A 25,131-nucleotide genomic window follows, 5' to 3' on the forward strand; every position below is an offset into this window, starting at 1 on the left:
AACTATAAGTCCTCGATGACAGAACCTGCCAATAATCTGGCGGTCATGATTTGCTCCTTTCCCTATGGTTTGTATATTTTTATTATTTTCTCTCGACTATATATGTTTTGCTACATATATTAACATCTTTTGTTATATTTCGATCTTACATCTGTGTTAAAATCGAATTATTTTCAGGCGCTAACAACACAAGTTGTAAAAATTGATTACGGACATTATTGTTTATCTTATCTCACATTTATAATATATATTTTTTACACGATTTGAGTCATACACTAGCAAATAAACAGTTGTCGCATAAATAATAAGCAAGTATCAAACGACATGGAATATTTTATTTATCTGTCTCATAATTTATAATGTTTACGATGTTAATATTGTTCACGTAAGATGTATAACGTGTGCGTAATAGTCCTTCTAGAAATACAATGTATTCAAAAAAAAAAAGTCGACAGATATTTTAAACAGTATAATTTTCATATCACCGTATTGTTTATTACATAGATACTGATGTCAGAGGAGAGTGGAATACTAGAATTTTAATGAAATATAATTTACGACTCTCCGTGTTTGTGTGCGTGTTTTACATTAAAAACAACCGCTGTCTCTTCTCTCCTTCAATAACATAATCAGCATTCCTAACTCTATGATTAATTTTAATGAGAGATGTCGACATATGATACGTTTTGTATCTTATTATAACCAGCAGTTATATCACGCTAAGATATATCTAACAAGAATCTCATCGCATTTAGTAAATCATAGAAATTTGATTCGGGGCCGAGATCATTCATAAATCGATCACATCGCATGTCGACGATATGTGTATGCGTGCATGTGTACGTGCGTTTCGATGTTACGTGAGCTCGTAACCTGACTTTATTACGTAATTGCGACGCGCGGGATGGCTCGTAGTTCAACGCAGGTTCGTCAATAAGTCGGATGCTATTAACATTCCTGTCCCGGCGAGTTAAGTCAGGTTAGTTACCAGATTAACCTTACGAAACTGCTCGGGTCAGTCTTGAACAAGCCTGTAGGTCGGTAAGTATGTGGAAAGACCTCTCACCGGCCCCCGGGCGATGAAGCCGCCCATGAATTTCGGCTAATGAGAACATTTGGAGATACGTCAGTTCCAGTATGCTAATGGCCATACAGATGCCGATACAATTTCAAGATGAATCTGTCTCCGTCTCTCTTCCTCTTCCTCTCGCTCTCGTTCGCTCGATATCCCTCTGCGGTACCGCATCTTTCCATCTATCTCCCTCTCGCCTCCCTTCCCCTCCCCCCCCTCCCTCTCCGATCCTATAGCTGTGCCGTTTTTATATTATAGCTGCCTACTGTATCTCCCACTTTAACTATTCCCTTAGCGGGGACAACTCCGATGCATATATATTTTATGCAAATAAGTGTATATTCTCTCTAATTAAACGCGGTCGTTCGCTAAGAAACCGCCGCGCGTGCAATGAAGTCTTTCAGCTGCACCGAGTGATCGATAGTAGCGTCATTTCTGACATGGGTTTGGCACACCGCGAAATGTCAACGGGAATGAAATTGAAATATGACACTGCTTACGCTCTTTTCGTCGTAAAAACGTTGAGATAAGGAAAGAAATAATAATTTCTCATTCGAACGAGAGGTATCTCTCTTCGAGATATGTTAGATCATGGATTACGATACGTATTATGTAATTACATGTTGGGAATAAAATTATGAAACGATCAATTTAGAAGAAAGACACTGGAGTATATTCTCTTATCTATAAATTCAAATGTTTCTCATCAAAATTTGATTTAATCGCAGAAATATTTTATTTGCCACGGAGGCGTATTAAATTTTCAATAAGCGATTCTATTACCTCACGAGACTTAAAAGTATCGCCAAGTTTCTTCGTCTCTTTTTAATTGCCGCGAACAGTAAATTCATAAAGTCGTAAATCAATTCGATACTGGTTTATATATCTGTTTACGATAAAATTAAATTTGAAAGTTAATGCGGATTTCTTATTTGTGACGAAACTTACGCCGTTTAACGACGAGAGGTTAATCGCAAGAAGTGTTAGAGATTCGAAAGTAAATGTGGAATTTTATCGGGATTGCATCTGGTCACGGTAGTTTGGTCGACGATTCTTTCCGGTTTTGGGGAAAGTATGCCAACGTAAAAAAAAAGAAAGAAAAAAAAGAAAACCGTTGTGACCTTGCGATTCAGCGAGTGACTCAATGAGATTTAAGATGCTCCTATTCTGAAAATGAGATGAAATATTATAATTTTTTACTTTGTCTAGTTAAAAGAAGATGTACTAGCGGGGAACATGTTATATAAAAAATATAAGCATGCGGATGTCGTAAATTATATCTCATTTTAGATCGTAAAACCGGATGTCACGGTCTACCACCTTGACGACACCGATCTCTGGAGAATAATATTCTTATAAAATATGGCTTACTGTGCGTATATAATGTCATCTGCCTAAAGCTTTTTATATTCAAGTGCCGCTTTCTTTTCGACTAGATGTAACGATCGCTTGTTCCCAGTGTAATAAATCAATAAGTCACGTGTAAGTGATATGCAAGTGGTTTTTTTATATTCCATGCCAAGATAATATATATCTTGCAACATTATCGGCGCATATTGAAATTAGTACACTTGACAAGTAAACATGATCAAAATAAGATAAAAATCTTAATAATAAAATAATTCAAAATTATTGACATATCGCTTTTTGTATTATATATGCATACATTATTTATTAATTAATAACATGGTAACTATGATAACATTATGCAATTTTATCAAAATATTCGAAACTTGTTAATACAAAAGTATTAAGAAACAAATTTTTAATATTTAAAAACACCAGGCAAACGCGAATCTTGTTTTTCAGTCACTTCCTATACACTTGTCCTTCGTAATGGAATACCATGTGTCGAATAAATTCACGAGTCTCACTTTCACTGACTTTATGATACTTCCATCATGATACCGCCATCGCGGATAATATCTTCATATCGCCATCGCTGTAGACTTTTTCACGCAATCTGGCGAGGCCGTAAAGCATCGCCAAAGTCCGTAAACCCGATCTTTACATTACCGAGGCGTAACGTCCGCCTTTATCGCGATTTGTAAAGTTGAAGTGTTACGAGGAGCGTACAGAGAAGGGTTCGCCAATAAGAGCAAACTCGCGTCGGTCGTAAACTCATGTGAACCTTAACGTAGCCCCGGACATTGAGCCTCTTTCTATTAGCTGCACGACGCTCCTCGCAATGACGTAACGCGGACGAGGCGCTAATCCACAGCATCGTAAAAGGCCGCTTCGTTCCCCCGATTGAAAAATTAATTATAGTAAATAAAACTGAACGAAATGCGCGAGTCGTAAACTCAATGAAATTTAAATTGGAAGAGCACAGCTGTGTCTTTTATCATCAAGATCGAGATCGCATCTCTTGTTATCTTTACTTTATTGTTTCAGATATATCTATCTTCCCCAGGTCACTCGCATTTTTTATAACAACATTTGTAATTGATACACGATAAATATCGAGTATAAATATATCGCCACGAATATAAAAGCGCGTATCTCTTATTTTAAAAGAATTAAAGATATTCCTTCTTTCGGAAAATTAAATCATAAATTTAATTATATTAATATTAAATTTAATTATAATTAAAAAACGTTACTTTTAATTTAAACTTTGAGAACAATTATTAGCGATGAAAACAATGATAATAAATATGTAAATATATAATAATATATGTTTAAAAATTTTTGGAAATATAAATTATATAAAAAATTTACAAACATAAAATATTTATAAAAAAAACCAAATCGACTATAATTTATACTGATGCGCTAATATGTGCCTATAGACCGTGCAAGAAGATTTCCGTTCCGGTGCTAGGCTCGGTCGACACTTATCCTTTTGTAAGATGACTAATGAGTGCAAGGCTAGAATAACTCTTGGATTTAGTTCTGTCATAATAATCAATTAAGATACCGTGTTGACACGTCTAGTTCGTCGTGTAACTGATAGCTCTTAGCATGTCGTAACCCCTTCTCGCTGACTATTATAGCTACTGCTTGTCACGCTTGTGTTTATTTCTGTTTCCGACTCAGGCCGTCGTAAGATGATGGATACTTGAGAGAAGATAACCGGCATCGTAACACATACAGTATAAATACTTATCTAACTTTACGGAACTTTCTCCATCCGCACATTTTATTTATTCGTCGCACGAGGTAGCTCGTCAAGCTTTATTTTGAAACACTGGATTCAACAAGATTGAATCTAACTACCTAATATATCTAGTGCTTTCCATAGATTATTATTTTAAACTCTCGACTTGTTATGTTGCAATCAATTCTGTTCAATGATAGATACAGTATGATTTATAAAATACGATAGAGATGCATCAGGTTTAACATGTCAACGTATATGTTATAAAAATTACAATTTAAGGTTAAAAAGAATTTATAAAAAAGAGAAGATTTATAAAAATATATTTGTAAATAAAAAGAAAGAAAGGAAGAAAGAGATAGAGAGCAATTAATACGCTTTATACTTCATATAAATTATGTCTCGAAGGTAAAGGTAGAGAAACGAGAGAAGGCAAAGACATACAGATTATCTTTCTGCTCCAACTTCTCCAAGAAAGTTCGAATCTGTCCATCGCGCGTGTTAGTAGCGCATGTTCCGCTAGAGAAATATCTACGAGTGCTTCGCGAAGATATAAATGAGCGGCAGCAGTCGACAAATCAAGAAACTATCGACATAAATAAATTGTGGCTCACCGGGGGCCTGGCAAGGCATCGATTCGGTTGTAAGTCTATGAGGAAAATGGCAGGCCCTAAGTCAGCAATTATCCACATTTCCACCATCCCATCGCTATTATTTCTGCGTTCCCGCCCTCCTGTTACAGGCATGATACACTGTGTTTCAAATATAATGATCATATTATATTATTATATTAAAGATCATATAAGACATGTCTCATTGTAAAGAAAAATATATATGTATATTTTTATGTGTGTATTTTTCTATAGCAGTTTAGAATTTGTTCAAGTCATCATGTTATGCAGTTTATCTCTTTGACTTGTGAATAGAAATAATAAAAAATTTGAAGTATTTTACGGGTATATCTAAGTCAATTATATATTCCTTTTTTATATAAGTTTTTTTATAAATATACAACTCCATAGAGACATTTTATTCTCTGATCAGAAAATTCGATGCGTTCTGCAGTACAGTGCATCATATTTCCGATGATAATAGTTCGCGACAGAAGGGCTCGATAATGCGTACACATGATCGCAAAAACGCTCGTGCGCGATTTATCGTGGATATCTTCTTTCTTTTCCTCGGCAATTATTTATCGTTGATTGTCAGTTCCTGCAGCGCAAAAGGTAGCTGCCTTACCGTGATTCGATCTAAATCTCAATTTTGGAGCATCCTATATACGTGGGGTTAGTCCTTACACCCCCGCGCCAACCGAGTCCGTCTCTGTCTTTCTCTCTCTTTCTCTCGTGCGTCCGTCTCCCTTTCTTTCTCTCTTCCTCTTTCCCTTTCTCCCCTTCAACCTCCACGTTCATCCAGTGAATTACTTCGTTAGTGGCTACCTTCAGAGGGCTGTTAATTCCTGCAGGGCAGATTATACAGATAGGTTTATTGCGCTCGTGTCCCAATCTAATGTCCGTAATGCTCCTATACCCACTACACACTCTCCCTCCCTTGTGCTATTCCTTTCCAGCTTTACTCTGCCGTACTTTCGCGTCTTGCTCTTTCTCTGTCTCTCTCTTTCATTATCGCGATGCAACGTTATTTCTCTCACATCTCGAGAGTCTGTATAGAATGCTGCGTTCAGATAATCTGATGTGATTCGCTACAAAATTACAAATACAGTTCGAAAGCAATGATAATTCGGAGAACGTTTAGTGGAATAATTTGAATTAAAAAAAATGGTTTAATCGTGCATACATCAGCTTTAAAATAAAAAAAGACCTATATGTTCTCTCTCTATTTTATCCTTTTACTCTGCTTTTCTCTAGTATTACTGCAATTTAAAAATAAGATATTATAACGACCGCCGGATTTTCTTCGGCGTTCCGCGTTACCGCGTTACGTTATACGTCCCCTTCGTCCATAAGAGCACTTCTTCCTCCATGGGTGGGTGAACGCGTTAGCTCCCAAAATTTTGGTAACGAGTTTAGCATTACGTCTGGCCCGGTCTGGACGGCAGCTACAGTCCGAGGGTGTCTGATTTTAATGGCGCGGGCTCTAACCTAATGGTCCGCCGATTGTCCGAGCCCATTTAAGTCCACGCCAGACGAGTTAGTTGGTTTCGAAATAATGGCACACCGTCGGACTTACGGGACGGCCCCGAATTTGTCATGACTGGATACAGAGAGCTCGCCCGCGCGCGCGAGCCGAACGATAATTTCGGAGAATAATTAGACGGCATCGCGGAGACACACGGGGAAAGCACGTGCCAAGAATATTAATAACACGCTTGCAATTAGACGGAGTTAACTCCGGGATTAAATGGTAGAGAAGTCATGTCATTTGATGGAAATTAATGGCTGAATCCGGATACAAGGGACACCAATAATAACCGGTTGAACGATTTTTATCCAAGCGAATTGTATTCTCGGACTACTATGTTCTTGGCTCATCGCGATTATTTCTGGCTATGAGCTTATATATCATGTTGCATTTCCTTTGTTTGCATGCTCGTAATATACGGATGGTCGATTTGGTGCGAGAATAAATGCCAAGAATACTTGCTCTGCTAATAAAGACAGTAATGCTGGATCTCTTTTTATGGTATTTTAGTCTTACATCCACTTTAGAGACGATCTTGTGACAGAATTCAAGACAAAACTCTATTTATAATTTTACGTGCCGCGTATTCTAATGAACATATACGACACGAAATTATAAATAGAATTAAATCCTAAATTTTGAATCGCGAATTACAGATCGTCTAAAAAAGCTTGCTTTAAATAAATCTTATTTATTTGATATTAAATCATTCGAAAGACCGCTTCGTGGCAATACATCACCTTTATCGCAAGAAGATTAAAATCGAGATTTGATGGAATTTACAGAAATATACATATTGATACAAACAGGAAATTACATATCATCGAAGACTGAAACTTTGCGTGAACACATGGAACATTTAATGGCGACTCGATGACAATCAATTTTTAAGGAACGGATGAGTTTCCTCCGGGGAAACTTTTTTCTCCTCGCTTCTTCCTTGCTCATTATTACAATAGAGTCTTTCACAAGGACACGATATCCAAGAGCACAGCAAAATAGCTTCTCATCTCCGCTTGGCGGAGGGCAATCGTCCCTTCCTCGCCGTCATTCTTCCCACCCGTCCACCTCGTCAGTTTACATAGCGGCGCCGCTATAATTACGCTTAGTTTTAATTAACTTCTCTTGAATTTAAACATTTGTTTCCGTGGATGAGTGGAGAATGGCGCGTTTTCCTTGCAAGTTGGGGTTGAAGATTGATACGGTGAAAAGACGATATTTTTATTCGAATTCTGCTGTAATAAATTAAACCGCTACCGATAATTAACATTTCATTAACAATCGCATAATAATTCTGACCGATATTTTTTTATTTTTTTTTCATTCGATTTATTTTATTATCTTTTAACATTCAATCATTATTTATTTTTATGAATTATTTTGTGTAAATTTGAGTGAATAATTAATAAAATAAACATTTTTTATAATGCGTTACTGATATATATCTTTTCTAATGTCGGCGGTGAAGCGTAAAGTAGGTATTATGACGTGGCATATCTAGCGAGAAAAACTTTCATTATTGCCGTAAATTTATAATTAATTTTTGTAACGGTACATTAGTTTCGGGGACGCATAACTGTCTCAAAACTGTTCCGCTCCAGTGAATTGATCTTTTATACGCAACGGTGATTCCATCACGATCTATGATTTTTAAGTAAAATCAGATAAAAAAAGGAGGAAAAAGTTCTTTCTTACGTCATGCATATTAAAAGCACATATAATGTGCTACAATCCTAAGATATTTTTAGGTTAATATTAATCATCTACGTTATTACCTTATTTCTTTAAAGGAATCCACTTTAAATTTCCAGATCTTCAAAACAGATAGACACTTTGCTTTTAGATGCTTCTAGATATTTCACGTACAAAAACTTTTTCCTGGCGTGGAAAATCTTTGAATAATACTTTTATACTTATATAATAATATTGCTGATTTAATTTCTTTTTTAATTAGATATTTTCTTATTTTTGCTTTTAGCTCCTTATCAATCGCTTATTTCTTTTATTAATCACTTTATCCATCCAAAGAAATCAATTTTTGTCACTTTCTCATTTACTTATTAATAAAAAAACCGTTAGGTCCTTTGATTGCTCATGTTAACAGACGCTACGAATTTTATCGAAAAAAATATTCCTACTCAAGTCTTGAGGCACAATCATTTAACTTCATGATGCGGGCGAGGGAAAACCGACTGCCCGAAGCGTATAATGGCGTAGATTACTAATTACGATTATTGGCTAATGAGGGTACGATCGATTTCTCCTTATCCTAACTCAAACAACGTCTTCCCCTGGCTGTGCAGGGCTCTGTTCAAGACCGCGGTCTCCTAATTGCATTATACATGTCAACATCCCGAGGTGCTTCCCTTCTATCGGAACGCCTTAAGGTTGATTCACATTATCCGATACAGATCGGCATGGTCCATCGCATTAATACAATATCGTAACGTGCACTTCAATAGAATTGTCTACCTGCTATACTTTTGTCGCATCTCTGCTATAAATTATTATTAATCGAAAAAAATCGATTAGTATCGGAAAATGTTGATTGGAGTAAATTATAAAGTAGTATACATAAGCTGAATAAGTTTTATACACACAATGTTTGATTGATAAAAACTAGATAGAAAAGAAGAGAGAATAGAAGAATAGAAGTGAGATTTCGAAAGAAAAAAAAAGAAAGAAAATCAGATTTTTTCTCTTTTACCTGAACCTGTGAAATCTTTTATTACAGGGAGACAGAATCCCCTTTTTATTTTATCTTCTTTTTTCTTTCTTTAAATTATATTATTAATATCTTTAATTATATTATATTATTAAATCATAATAATTTAAATTATATCAAGACTCGATAAAATCAATGATATTATGAAGCACCTTCTATCACATTTTGTATAATATTTAAGAGAAACTATTCATGCGAGAAACTGAGATAAAGAACCTGAAACTGACCTACACGGATAATGTACCGAAACTAATCTTAAGCTATGAGAATGTTGAGATGATAAATTTACTATTAAACATTATATTGGAGAAGACTCGATGATCAAGATACATTAGCTTAAGAAATATACAGTTTTTCTGACGACGACAGTGCCACACAACATATGTAATCGGATTGACAATCACTAACCACGTGTTTACAAAGTTATCGGCCGAAAGCATCAAATAAAGATGTAGCTTCGAGATTGATCAAATTTAAATATATGAAACATTATTCGAAATATATTCACGTAACGCGAAAAATAAAAAACATCTTCGTTTTCGAATGAAAGAGTAACGTTTTTATATTCTACTCTGTGCCACTATGGTTCTTCCGTCCTACTAAGGGAAATGTTCTTCAGTAAACTATATATACAAGTCACTTTCCTACTACATATTTTTGTCATGTGACTATGTCATTGGCGTCATTACATTTTTTATTTTAAATCTTGGAGAATTTTTCTATTTCTTTTTTTATTTCAAATATTGCCCATAAATAACGAATGATTTTTATATAATCTGAATAAAAATATACAATTTTTTGATAATATAATAATTACTTTTCTCACCTTTTTTTTAATTTTTTTCTATTCAAAAATTGGAAAAGAAAAGAGATCACAAATAAAGATGTTACTTAACAATTTATCTATTGTTCTTTGGCCACAATAACATGAAGATAATAAAAAATTGCGTTATTGTATATAATGCAACGTAGCTAAATTTTTGTCCTGCAATAGCCAAAATTTTATCCTGCATCACAAAATCCTTGTAAGTTAGGACGCTTTCGATTACGCTGTCTCCCAATTTGTAATAAAAGCGTACTTATATTTTAATGGATAACAAAAACATAAAAAAATTCTTTTATAACAATTATTAAACAGAATATTTAATGACTTATAATCATGTTTTACATTAATATTTTTTAATTATGCTTTCAATTAATATATTTTCTGATTTTCAAATTTATTTAAAAGTGAGGATTTTTATAATAATTTTATATATTAAATTTATTTTGTTTCGTGTTTTATTTTGAATATAAATGATTAAATAAAAAATTTTTTCCTTTTCTAATATAATCGTATTTTATTAATTAACATTTTATATTATATTATATATATGTATAACGTGTTGCATATTATACATTTTAATTTCATTTTTAACGATAATAAATTAATGATCTACGCAATTAATTACACTATATTTTCAGCAAAAATTAATTACTACAAGCTCAGTGATGTCAAATATTTAACACGAAATGCTATTTTATCGTAAAGTTCTTTATTACTTTTCAGTATAGTGCAAAAGTAACATATCATGTAAAAATTTCGGAGACATAATAGCCGGTCGCATATGGGAATCAGACAGGCCCTTAAGTTATGGGGACCTACGAACAAGACGTTTTCCTTTTGTCTATCGCTCAGAGAAATGCAGCCGGCAGATAAGGTTCGTTAGTGGGCGAAAGGTTAAAAATAAGGCGAGGTTGAGAGAGCTGGCCGTCATAAATCTGAGAATCCCTAGTGAAAACCCAGCTTGCACTCTAAAAACAGGACATTCTCTTGGCATTTTGGCCGTAAGGAGTTAGATATTCGTTAAACGAATAATCCAGGAGGCTTTTCAGTCTGGCATATTTATTCAAAAAGGTGGACAATTTCTCCAGGAGATTATTTTTTCTGACAGTCGGAAGTCATGATCAGAAATAGATGCCACAGTTGCAGCGCATGCGATTCCGGTTTTCCGATAAAATGTATAACAAGAAAAGTAAACTGACAGCAAAAAGTCTCTCTCTCTTTCTTTCTTTTTCTCTCTTTCTTTCACATATACACATACACATGTATAATTTTTTAATAATAATTTTATTAAACCGATTTTTCCCTTCAATTATGTTGTATTAAATTATAAAAGATTCTGTTTTAAAAAATAATTTAACAAAGAACAAAAAGGAGTTACAATTATGATTTGTGACGCATGGCTGTTAAATTCATTTTTCAACAAAAAAATCTGAAAAGATTTTTTATAAAACACCGGTCTATGAAGAGATTTGACACTTCATAAAAAAACTAAGTTTTTTTGATGACAAAAACTGATTTTACGCAACATGTTCATTATAACACCTTTTTCGAATCGTTTAAATTTTTCGGGGTGTTTTTTTCGTAATTTTTACGATTTCAACCGTGAAATATGAATAATTTTTTGCTCGGAAGCTTCGAAGAAATGATTTCTCGCATCTTCGCAATATCCATCTTTACATACGTGGCGAGAAGATAAATCCAAAGTGACAGAGAGGTCAATCTGGCGAATGCGCGAAAGAGAAAGAGAGAGGGAGGGCGAACAGGAAAAGGCAGTGTACCTACACGCGAGTCTTATTTATGCGCACCGACCGGCGACCTCGGATAAGAGTTTAACACCGCGACATTATTTATTCGGCTGTGTGCACGAGCGTGCGCGCGCACGCATTTTTCTCAAACTTCCCGTGAAAATGATACCTTCGCGATGAATATAAAACGTACGCCCACGCCCGGGCGACATACCGACACCGGTACCACCGGACGCCCTAACGCCTCGGATATTATACGAGGCCCCGTCCCGCACGCAGACACGCACATTACATGCGTATACGCATACGAACGCTCGAGGAAGGCGACATCGCACACCTGCGCAAATCCCAGCGCTCCTCGAGACTTTGCGAAATTTTGTTAGCAAAATTATTCCTTAGAACGCGAATCTTGAAATTTTGAATTCGTGAGTTTCTGTTTAATGAGTTTTGATGTTATCGAAGAACGAATTAATGAACGAGATGCAAAGGATAAAGTATAAATATTATAGATCACATTTTTGAAAAATGATATCATCAACGTTACAATCGTACCAACAATATCTACATGTAAATGTAATACTCTATAGGATATTGATAGTATCTAATAATAAATTTCATCGATAGGGCTAATTGGAATGCTCGAGCCGCAAAAAGTATATCTTTAATTAATGACAATTATAACGAAGAAAAGAGATTTTATTATCGACATGATCCACTGTTACCTGCAGTCTGTCGTTAGATTGCCGGCGCGTTGTACTTTGTTTTTTACAGAATTTACACCTTGTTCGCTATATTTCCCCAGTCGTGCTGTTTCATTTGTCCAGCGTGTTTTTTTTCTTCTGCAATCCCCGGCTCTTCTCTCCTTCTTTCTCTTTCTCTCTCTCTCTCTTCCTCTTTATTTCTATATAGTGAACGCGAAGCGGACATGGTGAAGCAGACGAGCCGAATGGTGAAGCAGATCGAGCGATACGCATACCAAAGTGCTCCCCAGCGCCTTCAATAAAATGCATATAATTGCACGAATACGTTCAAATGCCAAGAATAATATCGTGCGAACGTGGAGATACGATCCGGCCGAATATTTATTTTCGGGAGGAAGAGATGCGCGACAATTAGAAATCCCTTTCTTTTTTTCTCTACCCTCGAATTTCCCTTCTTCGCGCTTTCGTTTTATTTTCCGCGACGTAAATTACTAGTAAACCGAAAGCCGGTCGTCGTTCGCGACCGATATCTGCATACGTAAATGAAGCGTGTAAATAAGCGAAACGGTTGCCGCGATAAACTCTCGAGTAGCCGATGAAAGCTTTAGGGGAATTAATCATAAATAAGTATCTTTATGAATGTTTTATAGAAACCGGTATCGCATCCTGCAACCGTACGCTTTTATTCGAAACGATATGAAGCTTATTATGATACTTTTATTGTGATAAGACCTATAAGTATTAATTTATTATCGTACGCTTTTATCACGAACAGTAAGGACGAATTAAATTTCAATATTTGTATCACAATCCCATTGATTATATTCAGAATACTTATAAAGGAAGCGAAATTACATCATTGTCTTAATTTATCTGCATAAAATCTTATATTTTATACAATAATAGTAGACATTAATATCTCTTCTTAAAACAAAGTTTCGCATTCAAAATTTGTGTTTAATAATTTAAGAAAATATTTTATGCATTCTGGCTTACGTAATATGACACGAGAGACACAAAGCTATGTCGAATTTTATAGAATTATAAATTATTTATGTGTGCGACACCGACACTTTACAGATGTCGAGAAAAACTTGGATTGAAAAGTGACCATTTTGCTTTATGAGGATACGTGTGCATGCAATGGATTCTTTCTTCGAAAGCCACCCATTGTGCCATTTGCTAACGGATAAAAAATTATTTTTTCGGGATACTGCAACCTCGACGATCCTTTTAGCCACCTAAAATATCATCAGTTTTCCGATACAAAAGCTGTGTCACTATGATAAATAGCTCTAACATTTCATAGTTATGTATCAGAAGAAGAATAAGAGGAAACGTATGATTTTTTCAAATTTTTTCAAGTTTCCGAATACAATAGATTCTTCTTGAAAAATATTTTATTTTTTAACGTATTGCGATAGATTCTTAAGAACACTTTTCGTACAAATATCATTCTCGTTATTACGTTTCCACATAGGATGTAAGATGATAGCGGCAGGAGGAAAGCTATGTACAATGTACGCGCGTGTTAAGTGCGGTTTCGCCACAAGTTTGGATAGGGCATGGAATATCGCTTGAGCGCACGCGAGGGAAAAGCTCGCGCGCTGGTAGTCAGGTCTAATTCGAGTTTACGTCTCTATCGAGGCCTACCAAGACCTACCAACCCATCTACCTATCCACCTACCGCGTCAGCGCGGGTAAACAAGAGTGGCGAAAATTTGCCCAATTTGTTCACGTGTGTTTGGCGCGCATTTGTGCACGTATATTGCATATACGATGTTTCCATAGCTCGAATGTTCTTGACTATATACGTTTCCGCATTGCGGCCGTAAGTAGAACGTGGAGATTAATATAAAATCCATTTGCAGTGTATCGACAATAGATTTAATTAAGAAGCACGTGCCTCAAAAATTATAATAATGTTGATATCTTTTACATATACATTTTCCCGATAATCTTTTCAAAGAAAGCGATATTTTAAATATTATCGATCAGAATTTTTTAAACATTGTTATAACAATTTTTATTAATATATTATTTATTATTTATTATTATTGCTTATAATTTTATCATTATAACAATTTTTTCATAATATTATCATTGGTTATTTCGAATTGCGTGTACTTGTATGATTTACGAGTCTATTAAAACCATTAGACAAATTTTCGCTCGTCGAGTTTCAGCTGAATGTTATTATGAGTTTGCGAAATGTTTTGATTGTGTTTTGCCGGCAGTCGATGTAAATGAGGGACTCATGCGAATATATTGAAAATCTGGTTTAGTTTAGACCTGAAAACTAACTCGAGAACTTGACACGTTTAATTATTCGCTTGTTGCAAGGTTCGAAAATATTGTATTGAATAATATATAGAATGTGTTTTCCGCACTTTCTTAGTCTTTTTATATAATGGAATCAATTTCTCTTTATTCAAAGTATAATTGAACATTATTTTTTCTATCTTTTCTTAACATTTCTTACTATCACATAACATTTTCTTAATATTTATTTAAATTAAGATCTTATTACTCATTTTTATTACTGCATTTTACAACTTAATTATATTTTCAATTAAGCAAAATAATTAAAAATCGATATTTTTCTAATACAGGATTTAATTCCACATTAAAGTATTCACAGAAGATATGTGAAAAATCTCACACACATAAAACATATTTTATTAATTAAATAATTATAACTTTTTTCGCTTATTTAAATTAGGTTATTTAAATAATAATAGATGGTTATTTAAATAATTATAGAATGATTATAAATTATTGATTATAAAAATATTTTCACTGTGATTGAGAAATACGACTTTTTTGTCAAATTTCTCCAAAAGGACCTTTGCTGAACACATTAAAAGATACATCTGGAGAGAATGGAATATAAAGTTTAAATTTTCAAATGAGAGAGAATGCAGGAGAAAAACAAGGACGAGACGTGTTACACCTTCTTGTCGTTTTCGTTGTCGCGTCGCCGTCTTATAGAGCGACGACGTCGACTGGCAGGGACACCGCATTTAGCGTTCATTAAATAAACCACCCCTTCCATCTGCCACCCTCTTGCGTTTATCTCGAGGCCCGTCACTCACACGGTACAAAGTTTAATTGATCAATGATAAAGTTTATCGATCATTTCGAATTCATTTAACTTCGGTGTTAGTTTATAACACACTGTCGGCGCAGACGGGGGTAGATGCATGTTCTCTACAGTCTTTATATGTATGCACGCGTTGTGTATAAATTATACGTTATCATTTATCTTGCACTCAGATATTGTACTGATAATAAATTTATATGTTTTTTAAAGTGCAATTTTCAAAAAGTTATACGATATTATTCTTTGTAAAATTATCATTACATTATTTATTCTTACATTAATAATATTTATTCTCACATAAATGTTCCGCTAAATATTAATGGAAATAGTTTTACTGGCAATAAAACGTTTTTGTAAAGATAGTGCTTTTTTATCCAGGAAATATATCTGATGGAGACGGAATTTACTTTATGCTATTAAAAAACCTGCTACTAAAAAAAATTAAACATCTGCTTGAGAGATATTTTAAAAATAGTATCCATTAAATTTTGATTGAATTCTGATTAAAAAAAAAGAGAATAATTAAGAAAGGATTATAAAAAGATATAGTCAGCGTTTTAATATTATCAAGTTTAAATATCTTGTGTATAATTCAAACGGTCTATCTATTCATAGCTCGGCTCTGTACAAAACTCTTTCAAGTCTTTCCCAAGATACCTGTATATCGTGAGTCGGAGATAGCAGGACGCATTAATTATTATATCAAACATCACGCTGTTCTATATATTCGCTCGCAATCAGTCAGATCGAAGGAGGCAGATTCAAAGGGAGATAGCTGGCAATTATAAAGCGTGCACTTGCAAATTAGATTTACGTGTCCATGAATCACGGGGTCCATTCGACTCGAGAAAAATCGAATCGTTTCTTTCTCGCCCCTTCGCGGGCTATTACCACATATTTCACTCGATCGCGCACGGAAGCGCTCGCGGTCGCACACGCGTGTACTTTAGAAAGGTGCAAGATCTCGAAATAAAAGGATCTCGTACAGGCGCACGCACCGGCACGCAGCTGCACGCGCGTGGGCGTCGAGCGGAAAACGCCGAAATGAAGAGAGACGCGCGCGAGCCGCCTCGAGGCACAGCTGAAACGTTTTACGGGGCCCATCCGAGCTGAAAGCCTAATGAAAATATAAGTTGGCGCGCGCGATGGATCCCAAATAAAAGCCGCGGGATCTGCCCGTTTGAGGCCGGCCACCGGCGGCGGATCCCGCTCCTTCTAAAGAGATATATCTCGCTGATTTACCCCGTCCGCGGACCGCCCGCGGTATGTGCCTTTCCGTTTCGAGAGAGGGTCTCACGTCGGGCACGGTAGCCTGTGAATTAAGTATAACTAATATCGCACGGCGGCGGCGGCTGTGAATATTCAGGCAAAGTTTCGGTATTCATTGAAAAAGACTCGACGCGCAGCGAGCGTGGAATGAGCGAGTTCGCGCTTCTCGTCCTTCTCTGAGAGTGTACTTTTGAATAAAGCATGCTACTACACAGTAGTTCCCTCGCAAATACTACGCTGAGCGTCTGGACTTTTGAATTTATCCGCTGCCCTTTGCGCGCTAACTTTTCACGTGTGTGTGTATGTGTTTTGCATGAATAAGATAAAGAATAGAAATATTAATCCTTCTATCTTAAGACACTAATGTAATCACTGATGTATTCTATTTTCTATTAAAAATTTGCATTTGTAGCAATATAATTTTTTTACTTTGGGTATTCTTTTATATTGTGAGTTATAAAAATGATGAATACATGGAAATATATTAAAATATAACGATGTGAATACATAATTATAAAACTTTAAATATTCATGTATCTTATATTTCTGACAATTTTTATCGAAAATGTGTGATATATATATTTCCAACAAAAAATTTTTCAATGAGTATATACCTAGAAGGATTTTGTTTCATGTTATTTTTGAAAAATAAATTTTGATTTTATAAAATTTTGTAATGGATATAAATCAAATTATATCTAAGAGTTGATGGACATCTCGTCTAAAATCTCTCATTTATATAATAATTTGATGTTATGCGAAATGATTGTAAAATTATATTCATATCATTGAGCTGCTAGATCAATATATTGATTACAAAAAAATTCAATTTTTAAATTTTTAAAAATTTTTTAAAATTTGAAAGATTTGTAAGAGAAAATATATCTATTGATTTTGTAACTGATATTATTGTATAATTTATAATTTGTCACTATTTTTTTTGAAAAAGAAGGATATTGATCATAATGATACTTGTAGAGAGAAAGTTTCATGAAGAAAATTCTTTTTATAAAAGATTTTCTCCTCTGCTTGACTTCTTCCTCATCCTATTCATGTAAAAGTTTTATTTATTATCGTGAATAAAGAAATGCAATTTTCAGAAAGCTTAGAAATAGCTGATTTTAACGGTCATTCATAACTTATCAAGAACTTATAATTTTTCTTTATCCATTTTTATATTGCTTTCGGCGCTTATTTTTCTAGTTTTCTTTATTTCTTTTTCTCTTTTCTTATTTTTATTCTTTATTTTATTCTTTATTTTTATTTTTCGTGTGTCCATTTATATTTTATAATTTATTTCTTGTCATTCTGTTTCAAAAACAATGAGTTGTATGTCCTAAATTATGCTTAATAGTTTCCGCGAGACATGATTTTATTCTAGCCAGTTATTTTGATTGTGAAACAAATAAAGTGTTCGATAAAGAAAATGATACTTTTTATTACTTATACTTAAATGGAATTTAATGGATCAATTTATCATAACTTTGTGAATTGCTGACGAAATAAATATAGATTGAAACACGTAAAAGTAAGTAAAATTTACAGATAATGTCAACACAAATAATTTCGTACAATAATTACAAAAAATAATTTTAATAGTGGCTGACCGTTTTTTAAAAAGAACTTGGACAGTATCTTATCACCTATTTCTTATCTTTTTATCTCACTAGAATGTTTTAATGTTTACTTACGATTACAAAAATTAATGCTCACGTTAAAATGCAAATATGCAATTATTGTCGTAACTTTATTATAATGGTACTTAATTTTTTAAGCATCGTTAAGTTCAAGTGTAACAATGCAAATATGTATTGACATAGAATCCACATTTGTAAATTTTTTATGCAGACTCGATCTCTCAAACAATCTGTTACAGTTTTTCGTTTCATCCTAGAATATAATAGAGAGCACGTCGAGAAATGTGTAGCATATTTTTCCACAAATTTTTTCCTATTGTGCCTTTTCGCATAAATTTTTTTTCCAGCCTGCTTTCCTGGACTACTAAATGGACACACAGCATGAAATATAATATATAATATTCTAAAATGTCTAACATACAATACGCAATAATCTATTGAGAAACATAATCGAGCATTGGTTTAAAGACCAACTATAACTGGGTCGGAGACTGTCAACGGACAAACATGTTTCTAGTATCTATAGTTGGTATTCCGAATGAACGCGTTGAGTTATGGCATCCTCGACCAAAATGTCAAATCACGCCCTTCCCCACCATAGTTTAGATCCCAAGGCAACCACCTCGCCCGATCTTCGCAGAGGGCTAACATCTACCTGGGCGTGAAGAATCGTCCTGAGATCTCTTTCCCGACTTCTTTAAGAGTTCCCACGAGCGGACATCGCTTTCGAGAACCAGGCATTTACTATGTTAATGGGAGACCCCCCTAACTCGTTATAGTATTATCATCAGGGTCTCCGTCCCAAAGAACTTCGGCGTTGTCTATATCCGTGCCGCCTTATCTCATGCCACGAGCAAGTATGAGCACCAATTATAATAAATACCAATTAATGGGGCGAGGACACCGTGAAAACCTGTTCGCGCTAACGCGCCAGTGTTGTTCATCTCTTTTGATAAACGATCGCAACATTATCATCGCTCGTTGACAGAAGACTTTATATCAGTATATTTTTTATTTAGATATACTAGATACTTGCCAATCTTTAATTTGAATAATTTTTATTTGCAAAATTTACAAAAGTTAATCTTTTTTTCATCGCGCAAATTGGAACAAAAATTAAAATTCAATTAATTTGAGATGACAGAGACGATGACCAGCAATTAATTAGTATAATATGTTTTACAGGCAGAGTTTACAGCTAATGCGACGATGGTGATACGAAGAAAATTTTATGTAAACCTGTGCTTAAGTCTCTACTGCTCTTCTTTTACCGTTCAGTGACAATAGTGTATAATTCTTTTATAAGTAGCGTATAAGTGTAAAATGTTTCTTGAAAGAAAAAGGGGATTGGTTTTCTCAATTCCTTTTTTTATTCTCACAGTAAGGGCTTAATGACCAAGTCGATATAGATCATTTCGAGGTTTTTTGTTCGTGACGTACAATGTGACTGTCATAAAGAAAAGGATGAATACTCATCGTGTTGTTACCGCATGGGTTTTCATTTCCATAGAAATAAGCAGACAAGGAATAGATACGGGCGAACAGAAGAGCTGCTCTCGCAGCAGAGTGATTCTTCGTTGCAGCAGCATCCGGAGATCGGCCTTAGAACAAAACGAAACATGCGCCACATAAATTGTCTCCCTGTCTGCCTCGGGTGAAAGCTGGATTTGTTACACTTTGCACTTCGCGACGATGTCTATCCCCGACGGCTTGCGATGCCGTTGGTACCTCCTTCCGTTGCAGATTAGGAATCCGTCCTTTCTCGCGATCGTGTCTCTTCCGCGCCATCTCGGTCGCTCTTATACTCTTCTTCGTCAACCTCATTATCTATCCGAAGAGCACTTGGACTGTTGTCATTCGTCCCATCGATATGTCCTTCTCTCTTCTTTCTTTTTGCATCGTTTGTATAAGTTTCGTTATTATCGGTATTCTCCGCTTCTTCTGCTATCTAGTATTTATACTCGCGAATCCAGGTATTTCTCTATTGCCGATGTAAACTTAGGTCATCGTAAATATGTACTAATTTTTTCCAATTGTCCAATTGTTTTTTCCAATTGTCCAATTGTTTTTTCCAATTTTCCAATTTGTTTTAATTTTTTCAGAAATAAAATTCTACACGAAAAAATTTCATTTGATTTACAATTTCAATTTATTACCTGAATTCCTATTTTGATTGTATGGCACTGTCTACAATCATAAAACTCAATGAGAAAATTTTCGACATCTTTAGAAATTGACAATTTAATTTTTTTAATAGCTTACGAGCAGTTCGAGCCTTTCATAAGTTCTATTCACGTATACTTGCGTCCCGTTCTTACTGATAAATCGGCGAGCGATCTTCGCGGTGTGACGATCTTCGAGAATAGCCATGCGCGGCACTCGCGTTTTTGCTTGTCAGAGCGGCTGGCTCGAGCTCGCCATAATACGATTATAATATGACAACGCGCTTTTAATTCTTGGCATGTTGCCCCTCTCCCCCTTTTCGATTCATACGGCTGCTTCATACGTTTATAGCTGAGTAGGTTGGCTCGTTGTAGGCACTAACAGGTGTCTCCGATATGGCATGTTGTTTTTCGTGCCAATCCCAGCACTCCCGGTTCTTTTCTGAGTCGTGCATATAGCGCCATAACAAGCCCTGACGCGAATCGTACCGAGAAGACGTGCAACTTTTGACATTCTTCCGACTTACAATCTCAAGGAATGCCAAGTGGCATAATTAAATAGCGAATACTACATGTTCTTAACGTCAAGAATATGCAGCAATTATTGCACCAAAGGAAATACATCGTCGAGAAACCTACAGATGAATCTGAATAAGAAACTGTATGAAAACAAAAACAAGCGAGTAACATTTTTAGAAAATTTTTTTTGTCACTTATTATGCATTGTACTCATATTACACATAATTTAGAATAATTCATTATATATTATATATATTATTAAATTATATTATTAATATAAATTTGGTACTGATATTAATTGCAAAAAAATTTCAATTAATTTTTATTCATCAATTTTCAATTAATTTTCATTAATTAATTTTCTATTAATTTTCATTGATAATAAAAACGTATATAATTTACGATAACTCGTATAATGCTTCTTAATCTCTAATCTTGAATATATATACGAGGAAAATCAAAGTCGGTCCACGCGCGAGATTCGAAGGATTATCGGTTAATAAAATCGCCGCTGCAAGATCGGCAGAAACGATTCCACTGATGAACGGAAACGAGCAATTCGTAAAACGAATCGCGACGCTCGGTTAGATGCAGAAATGTCGAGTGCCCCGTGGTAGCGGTTCCCCTCCATGGTTAGGTGTACCCCGCATCCTGGATGTCCCCATGGAGAGGTGTCCCGCTCGGATTGAAAGTACGCGCGGACAGAGATAAATCGTTTCATCGATGGATATCAAAGGACCGGGATACCGGATCCGACTGGCTCTGTAGGCACACTGTGGCCGTACAGAGAGCCATTTGTGCGTTAAATCGAAACGCTCTGTGAAATAACGCGGCTGCCGAGCGCGACAAAGGATATTAGTGGTTTTCAGTATTACGAAGGTGTCTTTATCCTCCATAGCACTCGCGTCATGACAGTTTTATTTGCGCCGACGGAAAACAAAATTGTGTTGCGCGGTATTACGTAGCGTGCAAGCGCCTGTCTTTTTCCGACGATAAATCAATTGTTTATCCCGATTGCTGGAAACTCGCCGCTCGTTCGTTGTACTCGTAACCTTGGCCGATTAGACCGTAATAAATTAATTCGGTCCAATAAAAACCGATTACCGATGGAATTCCTATCGAGTGAAACGTCAATCGAGACTGCCTTATAATCAAGTCTTCCGATCGAGAGTCAGTGTATAAATCTTCTTAAATAATATTGGCCTAATCAAAATGATTTTGACATTGGAATATTTCGCATAAGAATTAATCTAATATTCTTTGTAAAATTATTGCAGGAACCATATTTTGTTTAATCAATAAAATTACTTACGAATTATGTTTATATAATTCGAAAATGTGTGTATTATTACATTTGTCACGATTTATAAATTAAAACACAATTTCATATATTTATTATGATTTTCAAAATTAATTTTAGTTACACACGAAAAAGAGAAAAATTTGAATATAAAATATTCAATCACGCATTATTAAAATAAAATATTATTAAAATAAAATATTCGAGAAAATCGTAGATGCAACAGCATCTCATCAATTTAGGCACATTTTTTATTTTGCGATTGCAAAATAAAAAATGTGCCTAAATTGATGAGATGCTGTTGCATCTACGATTTTCTCGAATATTTTATTTTAATAATATTTTATTTTAATAATGCGTGATTGAATATTTTATATTCAAATTTTTCTCTTTTTCGTGTGTAACTTTCGAATATTTTATTTTCTGGACTCTAACTTTAGACACTTTTCATATCCGCTATATGGTAGAAGACGACCATACCGGCGTTCAATGCAAAGTCCTGCGGCTTCCTTTGTCGAGTTTCACGTGCTCCACAAACAGACATAGTTATGCCGAGTTGGGCGGAAGGCATAACGATATGACGGCCGTATATTTTATGTATAAAGCCGCAGCGGTGGGGCTACCGCTTGCGGATTCCTGCGCGGGGCCCGGCAGGATGTAAATCAGCGTGGGTCCCTGTGATGACATCTGGTGACGTAAGGGCTGAAGGGGCCCCGAGTTGTGAGCCGAGTCAGATTCGCCTTTGCCGCTCTCTGTTGCATTATTATATACGAGAAGGATCACGGGAGCCACCGGAGAGTTTCGCATACCGTCCTAATATGCCGGTCGCTCTATATGCCTTTGCCAGTTCCCAGTGAGCCTTTGTCAGTTGAAGAAAAGCCGACTGACTGTATATTACGTCGCAATGTAATGCGCTGGAATGTCGTGTGCCGTCCTCTTTTGTCGTTGGCTTCTCGTGCAGATTCGTCGCAAATTCGTGCACCGACCTTGGGAATCGCCGAACTCTCGGACGTTAGTCGAACCCTCGTTTAAAAATTTTTCACACTTTCACAGCGATTTGTTTCAGCACAAATTTTTTTTTTTCAAAATTTCCAGTCTCCTTAAACTTGCGAGAAAATCACTAGTATATAATTTTTACATAATATTAATTATGTATATAATATTGTATATAATATTTTTTATTGCGATGAGAGAAATTTATTTAAGAGTTCAACTATATTATTATATAAATATCGAATTTTTGTAAATGCACCAATATACGATGTACATGTATCGCCAATTAATTCCAAGGTATTCCGAATTCGCTTCATCTTCATCTTCATTTCAGGTTTAGCGTTTGATCATAGGGAAACGAGCGGTTAGCACAAATTGGTTCATTTCGAGAAGGTCATAAACTTCGGTGGAATGAAATCGATGTCTTAAAGTCACTTTGCTTGCACGAAGAAATACCTTTGTCTTTTGAATAATTTCAAACGGATATTTTATCAAAACGAGTATTTTATTTCGCTGTAAAACTGTCATTATGTACGATTGTACTCGAATTATAGCGAATTAAAAAATCGAAGATCCGATAAATGAAGATGAAAGAGAGAAAGAAAGAAAGAGAGAAAGAAAGAAAGAGAGAGACAAAAATAGTAAAGTGACGATAAATTTATAGAATCGGTAGTTTTATGTACCTTATATAGCGTTGATCATTAATGGTCTTCTTATAAGAAAACTATTTCCGTTATGGATATAAAGAGATTGTCTATAATTTTCAATTGTTTCCTTGCACAGAGCTATTGAAAAAATTGTCTTGCCTTCAAATGAAATTAGATCGATATTATTATCGATTTCTCGACGAACATTCCTCGCGCGAGATATAGTTATTTATGATATATTATGCAAAATGTTTCGAAATAATTACAAGATAATTTTGATATCGATATTGTAAAAAATGTAGGAAAAAATGAAATTTTTGAGAAAGCTTATCTCTTTTTCATTAAATTATATAGCAGAATTATAAGATTATATAACAGAATTTTAATATAAATTTTGCTTAGCAAGATGATCTCTAATCTGATCAAGACTAATCTCAAATTTGAATTATAGAAAAATTCATTCCAAATCGGCCGAAAAAATAGATAGGGTAAAAAAAGGTTAAAGCTTTTTTTGGGTAAAAGGTAAACTATTTATACAAATTGGAGTAAGCGCAATTTTTGAATGCATCGATATATTGTTATTTTCAATTCGGACGTCATCAGTTTTTGATCATCGTGTTTGATTTGCCGGTGCAAATCCGGCACGCCCTCTCATCTATATCGGCTACATTTTATTCTTCCGCCGCTCGAAACCATCGGCAATCATTGACACTAGCCCACCACCGGACTCTCCTTCTCTCTCGCTCTTTCTCCCTCGTAATTATTATTCCGCCCCTATATTGCGCGAGGAGATGCACGGCCGAGCAAACGTAACGTAACGTACCGAAACGAGGACGAGGCGAAACGAAACGAAACGGAACGAAACGAGCGACAGTGCTGCTCGTACCTATCTTCTCTATATACCGAAACGTCGTGCCTCCCCTCGTGCCACCGCGCTTCGTACTCGCCTGTCCCCTTTCAAGCCACCCTTCCGCCCCATCCTCCTCCTCCTCCTCCCTCTCGTTCCCCCCTCCCCCCGCTCAATTCGACTCCCCTCTCATCCCACATCGGTTCCACCTTCCCGATGGCAATCAATAACTTTGAAACGGCAGCGACGTTTCGGGGAAAAAACAAATTCAGCAGGTTGCTTGATTGGAAAAAAACCACCCCCTCCCTCCGCGCTCTTTTTCGGCATCCATCGACACAACCGG

General features: G+C 35.3%; 1 long non-coding RNA gene across 1 annotated transcript in view; it reads right to left on the bottom strand.

The window, feature by feature from the left end:
* The window catches only part of LOC145972576 (uncharacterized), a 169,542-nt gene that overhangs the window by 11,094 nt on the left and 133,317 nt on the right, over positions 1-25,131 (bottom strand). The gene's annotated exons all lie outside the window — the stretch shown is intronic.

Source organism: Camponotus vicinus, unplaced genomic scaffold (genome assembly GCF_025532165.1).
Source record: "Camponotus vicinus isolate PSW18456_S1 unplaced genomic scaffold, iyCamVici1.0 SCAF_5, whole genome shotgun sequence".
Classification (NCBI taxonomy): domain Eukaryota; kingdom Metazoa; phylum Arthropoda; class Insecta; order Hymenoptera; family Formicidae; genus Camponotus; species Camponotus vicinus.